Source organism: Syngnathus leptorhynchus, unplaced genomic scaffold (assembly GCF_054491065.1).
Source record: "Syngnathus leptorhynchus isolate UIUO unplaced genomic scaffold, UIUO_Slep HiC_scaffold_407, whole genome shotgun sequence".
Lineage (NCBI taxonomy): Eukaryota > Metazoa > Chordata > Actinopteri > Syngnathiformes > Syngnathidae > Syngnathus > Syngnathus leptorhynchus.
The window spans coordinates 10,126-19,817 of record NW_028232357.1 but is presented as its reverse complement, the minus strand read 5'-3'; the positions used below and the strand labels follow the sequence as shown (position 1 = coordinate 19,817).

The window sequence follows — 9,692 nt, the reverse complement described above, 5'->3', positions numbered from 1 at the left end:
ATAACAAATAAATATATAATTTAAAGAAACAAAGCATCTAAAATGAAGATGAAACAAAAGTACAAGATTGATAGAGCTTTGATGCAAAATACCTACGGAACTCCTAAATCATCCTATAACAGAAGAAAATATAAACCAGGTATTCATAAATCTAAAACTCTATTCACATCATCATATGGATTTTTATTAACTCAAAGACAAAAACTAAGAGCTTTCTTTAGAAATATTAAAGGAAAACAAATGTTTAAATTACTTAAAGAGTCAATAAAACATAAAAATTATAAAGAAGTAATAGTGAAAAAATTATTATCTAGAATTGATTCTATATTATTTAGATCTGGATTAGTGTCAAGTTTCTCTATGGCAAGACAATTAGTAAATCATGGAAAAGTATTTCTAAATGGAAAAAAAATTACTTCATGTTCACACTTAGTAACTGAAAGTAATTCTGTAATTACATTTAAAGACAACATTAAAAAAGTATTACAAAAAACGTTAGAAAAAAATTATAGAAAAACTCCATCATATATCAATCTAAACAACAAAGAATTAACTCTTACAATTTTCACGGAAGATTATCCAAAGTATGAAAAAGAATTATATCTTTCAAATTACGTAAGTTTAGATGATGCAATCAAAAGCTATAAACTTTAATACACTATTACGGAATTCTTGGTGATATAAAATATAGCAATTATAAAAACTATATTTTTCAATCACATAAAATAATTTCTGAAGAAGAGTTTAAATCTCTAGTAAGTAACATTGAAAATAGCATATTAGCTGATTTCTTTCAAATTGAATATATGAATAAATTTGCTAATTTTACTCTAAAAGAAGAAAAAAAATATAAATTTTTCATAGAAATATATAAAAATATTTACTATGAAAATACAGGGAAAAATTATATAATTGATTGTTTTTCAGTAAATTTTGGTAAACCAATTCATTTTGGACATATTAGAAGTGGTGTGTTTGGAAATATAATTAATCGTATTCTTAAATATACAGGGAATACATCTAATATTGACGCACATTATGGAGATTATGGGTTGAACCTAGGAATGTATTTAAACTATTTCATTAACAACAAAATAGACCCAAATAAACTTTCAATACAAGATCTTTTAATAATATATAGACAACTAAATGAACAAAGAGAAAATGAAGATTTTTCAGAAATATTAATTAGCTTAGAAAATAACAATAGTGAATGTATTTCAATATACAAAAAAATAAAAGAAATCACTATGCTCTATATAAACAAAGTAAGAGATTTATTTTCTATAGAAATAGATTATCACTATGGAGAATTAAAATATGTATCATTTTGCAGATATATAGAAAAACATTATGGTGAATTATTTTATAAAGATGAAAATGGAAGATTAATTACTAAAGAAGAAAAAATTGTTTTAACAAGAAATAACTCTACACCAATTTATGCATTTATCGATATCGCAACAATAATAGAAAGAGATAAGATTATGAATGCAAACAAAATAATTTATTGTGTAGACGAAAGACAAAGTTTTCATTTTGACTGTATATTTAAATTTTGCAAAGAAAATATTGGAATTACAGCAGATTTAATACATAAAAAATTTGGTGTTGTTAAAAAAACAAAAGATGAAATATTTAAATCAAGAGCAGGAGAAAAAGCATTTAATATACTTGAATTTATTGAAGATACAAATATAGAACTTTCCATAGATAAAAAAACTATAGCAGATGCAATGGTATTTTATGATTTAAGACATAAATCTAACAATCAATATATATTTGACATTACTGTTATCAATAACTTTATAATTGATTATTTTAGAACTATTCAAAAGATTAAAAATATTGAAATAATTGAAGAAGAAAACGTAAATAATGATTTAATTACACAAATGTTTAAAACTAATTTTGTAATTTATTATGCAAGTAAAAGATTAGAACCACATATAATATATCTTCATTGGCATAAGATATCTCTTTATATACAATCACTAAAAACTTTTCAATTATCACAAAAGAATTATGAAATATTTATTCATTGTTACAAACAAATAGAAAATGTAATATTAAACAAAATTTAATATTACATTTTTATTTATTAATATAATTTTTAGCAATAGAAATTAAACTATTAAAATTAAATAAATCTTCTGGTAGTATAAATACATTATTAGAATCATTAAAATTAATATTTGAATTTCTAGATTTAAATAAACTTTCTTCACTCTTGTCACTTACAACAAATAAGTTAAGATAATTATCTTTTATTGAATCATATATATTATTTGAAAAATACAAATAAAAATATACATCTATAATTGTATCTACTTGTTTTTGTATATGATGAAAATCATTGATTTTAGATATACCAAAATATTGATATATAGATTCTTTAGCAATAGAATAATTTGTAGTAAATATTATACCTATACCTCTAGGAAATAATGCTTTTATATTTAGTTTTATAGCATCTTTAGCTTCTCCTATATATTTATTATTTGCTTCACTGTATTTACAAGAATAACTACCTAATCCACCTTTGCCTCCTTTTATTACAATATTTTTTCCATTAAGAACAATTTCTTCAGTTCTTATTATATTGTCATTAGCACCAATAAAATTTATTATTGCATGATTGCAAATATTGATAATTAAATCTTTACCATACTTACCTTTTTTATAATTTCGTCTTCCAATTTCACCGTTATCAGCAACAAAAGAATTTTTACCATACAGGTGATATAGATTAATTTTATTTAAAGAACTTAAAATTATATTACCTCCATTTCCTCCATTACCTCCATCGTAAATCTTATATCCAGATTTACCAATAAAATAAGAAGTGCTTCCATTTCCACCATCACCAGGTTTAATATAAAAATCTATAGAGGAATATATTTTCATATCAAATTAATTTATAACTGAAACATAAGTAGATTTATTTTTTCTGAAAAAGCTTACTTTACCATTTACTAATGCATGTATAGTGTGATCTTTTCCAATATATGTATTTGGACCCATCTTATATTTCATTCCTCTTTGTCTTAATATAATAGTTCCTGCATAAACACCTTGTAGATGATTTCTTTTAATTCCAAGTCTTCTACCTATACTATCTCGTCCATTACGCGAATTCCCTCCAACTTTCTTCGTAGCCATTGTAAAATATAATAATTAATTATATAAACTTTAACTTATTTTTATTACCTTAAAGTAAGCTAATTTCTGTTTGTAACCTAAAGTTCTTGTATATCTTTTTCTTCTTTTTTTCTTAAACGCGACCATTTTATTAGTCAATACTTTAGCAACAGATATTTCTACAGTTATATTTTTCTCTGATGTTTCATCTACTAGTATTCCATCTACACTAAAAGAATCTCCTAAAGCAATAGTTTTAGGAACTTCTCTTACTATAAATAATGAATACGATTCATCTTCTTTTTTATTAATAAAGAATTTTCTACCAAATAAATTAATTACAATCATTTGTGGTTTTATAATTAGTTTAAAATCTATTCAGTGGAATGTGTAGTATTTTATAAAAAATTTGAAGATAAAGTAGATAAATATGAGCAATTTAAAATAAATGATGTAGAAAACTTACAAAACTTTATACAAAATAAATTATCTGATATCTCTAAAACAATACAAGATAATGGTGGATTTGGAGCAGAAATAAGCACTAAATTAAATTTAAATTTAGTAACTATAGAAGTAAAAATTACTCAACATGTACTATTGATAAAGTAAATGTAATTAATTTACATAGTTCTGATAATTCTGAAGATTTAAATATTAAAACTGAAATAATTAACATTGCACACAATCAAAAAGCCACCAAAGATAATTTAAATAAAGTAATCACCAAAATAATTGATGTATATAAAAATCATTTATAAATGTTGAATATATAAGACATGTAATTAAATTAGATCCAAAAGAAAAAACAGTAAAAATAACTGTATTTATAAATGCATTAAAACTTAATAATTTAGCAGTTTATGAAATTATTTCGCAGTCTTTAAAATTAAGAAAAATTACAGAAAAATTTATAAAAAATCAAAATGTAATTTCTATTAATAGTATGATTGAGTTAAACAACATTTGCTCTATAAAAATGAAAGATGCATTTAATAGCATTAATTTTATTTTTGACATAAATTATGATGGAAATAATAAAAATAGATTGTTTATTAAAAATAGCGTTAATATAAGTAAGTTAGAGTTATTTATAGACAATAGTTTTTTAATCAATAAAAACATAGATAATCGTGGTTTTTCTCAAGGCTATGATGTTTTCCATGGACTACTATTGAATTTAGGATTTAGAATAGGAAATATTGATAAAATTAATGGAAAAATAGGGTATGACACTATTAATAAAGCAATCAGAGTAGACACATTTTTTAATTATGCTAAAAGTTTAAATGAAGACATTAAAATAAAGATAGAATTTGGAAATTGTAATGAACATAACATAGCATTTACTAATTTAAATTTAGAATATCTTTATATATTTCGTATGAATAAAAATGTTTATTTAAATACAACAATTAAATCTCATTTAAAAATGAATGAAGTATCTTCTATTGCGAAAGATATATTTAATTATCCAACATCTTATCTTAATAAAAATATAATAGAAATAGCTTATAAGCTTGTTTCTCTTTCTATGAAATCTCAATTTATATATTTTAATGACAATGGAAATATCGTAAAGATAGGCTTAGAGTTTCCTAACACAAAGAATAAAGATGTAATAACTAATTCATCTGGAACTCAAATTGGAGCATATTTAAAAATAATTAAAAATCATTTTAAATTAAAAGCAAAAAGTATTTATCATTACAATATATCGCAAACAAGTAAATCTATATCCTCAGTATTTTTTATTTCTGGAATACATATAATAAAAATTAATTTTAAAAAAATATTCGCTAATTTAAAAATTATAAGAACTTCTACTGGTGGTGCAATTAGTTATTATCAAGGAAGTATTATAGAAAGAAAAGGAACTCAATCACAAATTACTATGGGATGGTTATCAAATTTTAAATATGGGAAAATTATGACTGGAATAACTATATCTTTGTCGGCAGCAATTAATAATTCTATGATAAGTGGTAAAAAAACATTAATAATACCATACTTAAGAATTATATACAATTAAAATTAATAACCATCAAATAAAAAAAGAAATAAAAAACAAACAATAAAAAAAGAAAAAGAAAAATGGAGGAGATCGGAATCGAACCCATGACCTACTGCATGCAAAGCAGTTACTCTACCACTGAGTTACACCCCCATTATTTAAATAATATCACTAACTATTTAAATTTTTATAGAATATAATAATTGATTAGTGGGGTGCGTATAAATATTTAAGATACTAAAATAGTTAATCAATAAAATTTAAATCACTTTAAAAAACACAATAAAGAGTTTTTAAAACTCATAGATAATCTAATAGCAACTTTAAATATTCCAAAAATAGGATAAAATACTATACCTATAAATCCATAAACAATTGAATATAAAGAAGATAATATAATACTAGAACAAGAAATATTTCTAGATACAATATTAGATAAAACGTCGTTTCTTTTAGATGCTATAAAACTTGTTTCAGCAATATCATCTTCCAAAAAACATCTTAAAATTTCACCTCCAGTTATCCACACAGAATTTTCTCCACTGCTGCCAATATGAATATTGTAATCATTCTTTTCTTGTACTCTTAGTGAATCTGCTTCTTCAACAGTTATTTCAAAACATTGATTATGATTTATTGCTCTTCTAACAATAAAATTATTATTAATTACTTGTAAAAACATTAAAATATTTATTTAATTTAATTTTACAAATAGAATCAATTATTTGAACAAATAAATAATTAAAAAGAATAAACAATTTTATTAATTTTGAAATATAGTAAAACCACTTCTTAATTACAAACCCATATAAATAATTAATATTATTACATATTATGTATAAAATTAATTGAACAAAAAATAATGAGATTATAGCTATTTGAATAGAACTATAATTCAATTTATACATGTGTTTTTTATATAAATAGCTAATAACAATAAAAGATATTACACCAATTAAACTATATAAAGAAATAATTAAAAATTTATAAGTACTAAAAGAAAAAAATAGCTCACTATAAATAATTAATATTGGTCCTATAATATTTAATTTAATAATTGGAAATTGTAAAAGTAATTGATTTAAAAAACTTAAAGTTAAAAATATCATAGTTCTTTCATGTATAAAAGAGTTGCTTTCATATAGAAAAAATAAAAGAAATTGTAAACAATAACTAGAAAAATGAAGAAAAGTATTTAAAATTTCAATTTTATATTGTTTAAGTTTTGATAGATATTTAAAAATCATTTTTATAAATTTTAAAGAAAAATAATATCCAATCTATATTTTTATTATGAAGTATTATTAAATTTATATTTAAAAGAAAATTTGAGAATATAAAAAGCTAGTATATGAGTTTGATCATTATTATTAATTATGAAAAAAATTTTTATTTTTGATTTGTCTAAGCGGCAGATTCCCCTACCGCTACCTTGTTACGACTTAATTGCTGTCACTAAACATCTCTTTAATAATAATTATTATCTTCAGAGTAGTTTAGCTCCGTCAACTTGACGGGCGGTGTGTACAAGACTCGATAACGTATTCACCGCAACGTTATGATTTGCGATTACTAGTAATTCCAGCTTCATACACTCGAGTTGCAGAGTGTAATCCGGACTAAGATATGCTTTATAGATTTGCTCCGCCTCGCGGCATTGCTTCTCATTGTACATACCATTGTAACGCGTGTATAGCCCAACTTATAAGGGCCATGATGACCTGACGTTATCCCCTAGCTTACTCTACAGGCTTTAACCTGTAGCCACGACCTTTGAGTGCATCTTTCGATTAGCAACAAAGGTAAGGGGTTTCGTTCGTTTAAGGACTGAACCGTACATCTCACGACACGAACTGACAACGGCCATGCAACACCTGTATAGCGCAATGCGGCGTGCGCCGCATTAGGACAATCTTTCAAAAGTCTTTTCGCTATATTCAAAAGTTGGTAAGGTTTTTCGAGTACCATCGAATTAAATCACGTGTTCCACTACTTGTGCGAGTCTCCGTCAATTCCTTTGAGTTTTAGTCTTGCGACCGTACTCCCCAGGCGGAGTATTTATTGCTTTCGCTTAGATAAAGATTGCTAATGCAAACAATATCAAATACTCATCTTTTACAGCGTGGACTACAAGGGTATCTAATCCTTTTTGCTACCCACGCTTTCGCGCCTCAGCGTCAGATATGAATGGTTAACCGCCTTCGCCCCCGGTGTTCCTTATACTATCAACGGATTTCACCCCTACAGTATAAATTCCATTAACCCCCACATATCTCTATTACTATCAGTATACTATGCATCAATTAGGTTATGCCTACATTCAACAAAGTACTTAATAGAACGCCTACACGCCCTTTAAGCCCATTAAAATCGAGTAACGCTTGTACCCTTCGTCTTACCGCGGCTGCTGGCACGAAGTTAACCGGTACTTATTCTTGGGATAGTCATTTTCTTATCCCATAAAAGAGTTTTACAATTTTTGATAAACCGTCATCACTCACGCGGTGTCACTGGATCAGGGTTTCCCCCATTGTCCAATATCCCTCACTGCTGATTCCCGTAGGAATCTAGACCTTTTTTCAATTCTAGTGTGGCCATTCGCCCTTCCAGGCTGGCTACAGATCACAGCCTTGGTGCGCTATTATCACACCAACTAGCATAATCTGGTATACGCTCATCAAAGGTCAGATTGCTCCTTTGTTCATTGCCACTTGTGTGGCTATGAAATTATTGGGTATTGCTACAGGATTACCTGCAATATCCCCAAACTTTCGGTAGATTACGTATATATTACTCACCCGTACGCCACTAAATGGTATTGCTACCACTCCGTTCGACTTGCATGTGTTATGTGCACCGCTAGCGTTCACTCTGAGTTAGGATCAAACTCTTCATATATAACTTATTAAATAAGTATCATAAATAATATCGTAATGCAAGAAATATCTATAAAAAAAAACACGAAAGAAATAATCGAACAAATATTATTGATATAAAAGATCAATTTTTTGACAATTTTAAAAAGTAAAACAAAATAGTTAAAATAAAAACTATCAATAAATGGAACAATATTTAATCATTGGAAAAAATAGTTGTCCTTTTTGCGTAAAAGCAAAATCAACATTAAATACAAGAAAAAAAGAATATAAATACTTTGAAATAAAAGATGATGAAGATAAAAAAATCATTTGATTCTATAATGCAATTACTTAAAGATACAGGATTAAGAAAAGAAATAAGAAATACTGTGCCTCAAATATTTGTAGATACTAATCATGACTCTGATTATTACAAAGATCAAAAAATGTCTATTATATTAAATAGATTAATGCAAAGAGATGCAGGATTTAATTATATTGGAGGTTTTGATTCATTACAAAAACATTTTGAACAATAAATAAAAATAAAATAAAAGATTGCAAAATCTTTTATTTTGTCTTGCTATATTAATAATAATTTAACACGAAGAAATCTAATATATAAAATTAGATTATCTTGAACGATTAATTGTATTTCTATAACCACTAATAAAACCTTTTATAAACTCAAAAAGAAAAATAAATGTAATTGTAGAAAAAAAACCAATCAAAATAGGATAAAGATATGTATACATAATTTTTTAAATATTTATATCTAATAACATATAAAATATTTATTTAAATAGCATCAAAATAAATCTTAATCATAAAAAAAATTAAATAAATCTGATAATCATCGAGAAAACTATAAAAGACAAAAAGAAATAAATGAGCGAGAGTAGGATTTGAACCTACGTTCTTCAGATTATGAGCCTGATGAGATACCTAACTTCTCTATCTCGCTATTAAAAAAATAAGCCATAGGTCAGGTGAGGATCGAACTCACTCTCTTTCGCTTATCAAGCGAACGCTTTCCCATTAAGCTACAAACCTATTTTATTTAGTATACACTAATAAATATAACTAGACCATTAAAATTCAAGAAATTACACTTTTTGCTTTTGCAATAATTGCTTTTAACATTAATGTATTTTTTAATCCCAATCCTCCAGCTCCAGGAATACCTCCTCCAGATAAAGCGCCTAATGCACCTGCACCACCAGCTGCTCCAGATAAAGCACCTAATGCACCTGCACCACCAGCTGCTCCAGATAAAGCGCCTAACGCACCTGCTGGACCACCTCCACTTAATAAAGAAAGAGCATCAAGAGCACCACCAGGAGTATCAGGAGACTGATCATCTATATCACTACTTGTATCTGAAGAACTATCATTACCAGCAGTATTATCTTTATTTTTATTAGAGTTGTCTTTAGATTCATTTGATTGTCCACTTTCTTCATCATTACTCTCTTCATTGCTTGTATCTGAATTTTCAGTTTCTCCAACATTTGCATCTTCAAATATATCGTCACTACAAAAAGCATATTTCATATTAGAAATATTCATTATAAAAATAAACAATATAAATAAATGTAAAAATCTAAAAATAAATCTCATATTTATAATAGTATTATGTTTAATTTAATAAAAAAATATACTAAGATAAATTTAAATAT

The 9,692-nt window shown here is 25.6% G+C and overlaps 2 non-coding genes and 1 pseudogene across 2 annotated transcripts; all 3 read right to left on the bottom strand.

Annotated features, from left to right (window-relative positions):
* Positions 1 to 5,236: 5,236 nt before the first annotated feature.
* Positions 5,237 to 5,308, bottom strand: trnaa-ugc (transfer RNA alanine (anticodon UGC)). Its single transcript has one exon. It is a non-coding gene; the product is annotated as a tRNA-Ala (tRNA).
* A 1,244-nt stretch (positions 5,309 to 6,552) lies between these two features.
* LOC147036834 (18S ribosomal RNA) lies at positions 6,553 to 8,048 on the bottom strand (annotated as a pseudogene).
* Positions 8,049 to 8,994: 946 nt separating this feature from the next.
* Positions 8,995 to 9,066, bottom strand: trnai-gau (transfer RNA isoleucine (anticodon GAU)). The gene has a single exon. It is a non-coding gene; the product is annotated as a tRNA-Ile (tRNA).
* Positions 9,067 to 9,692: the final 626 nt, after the last annotated feature.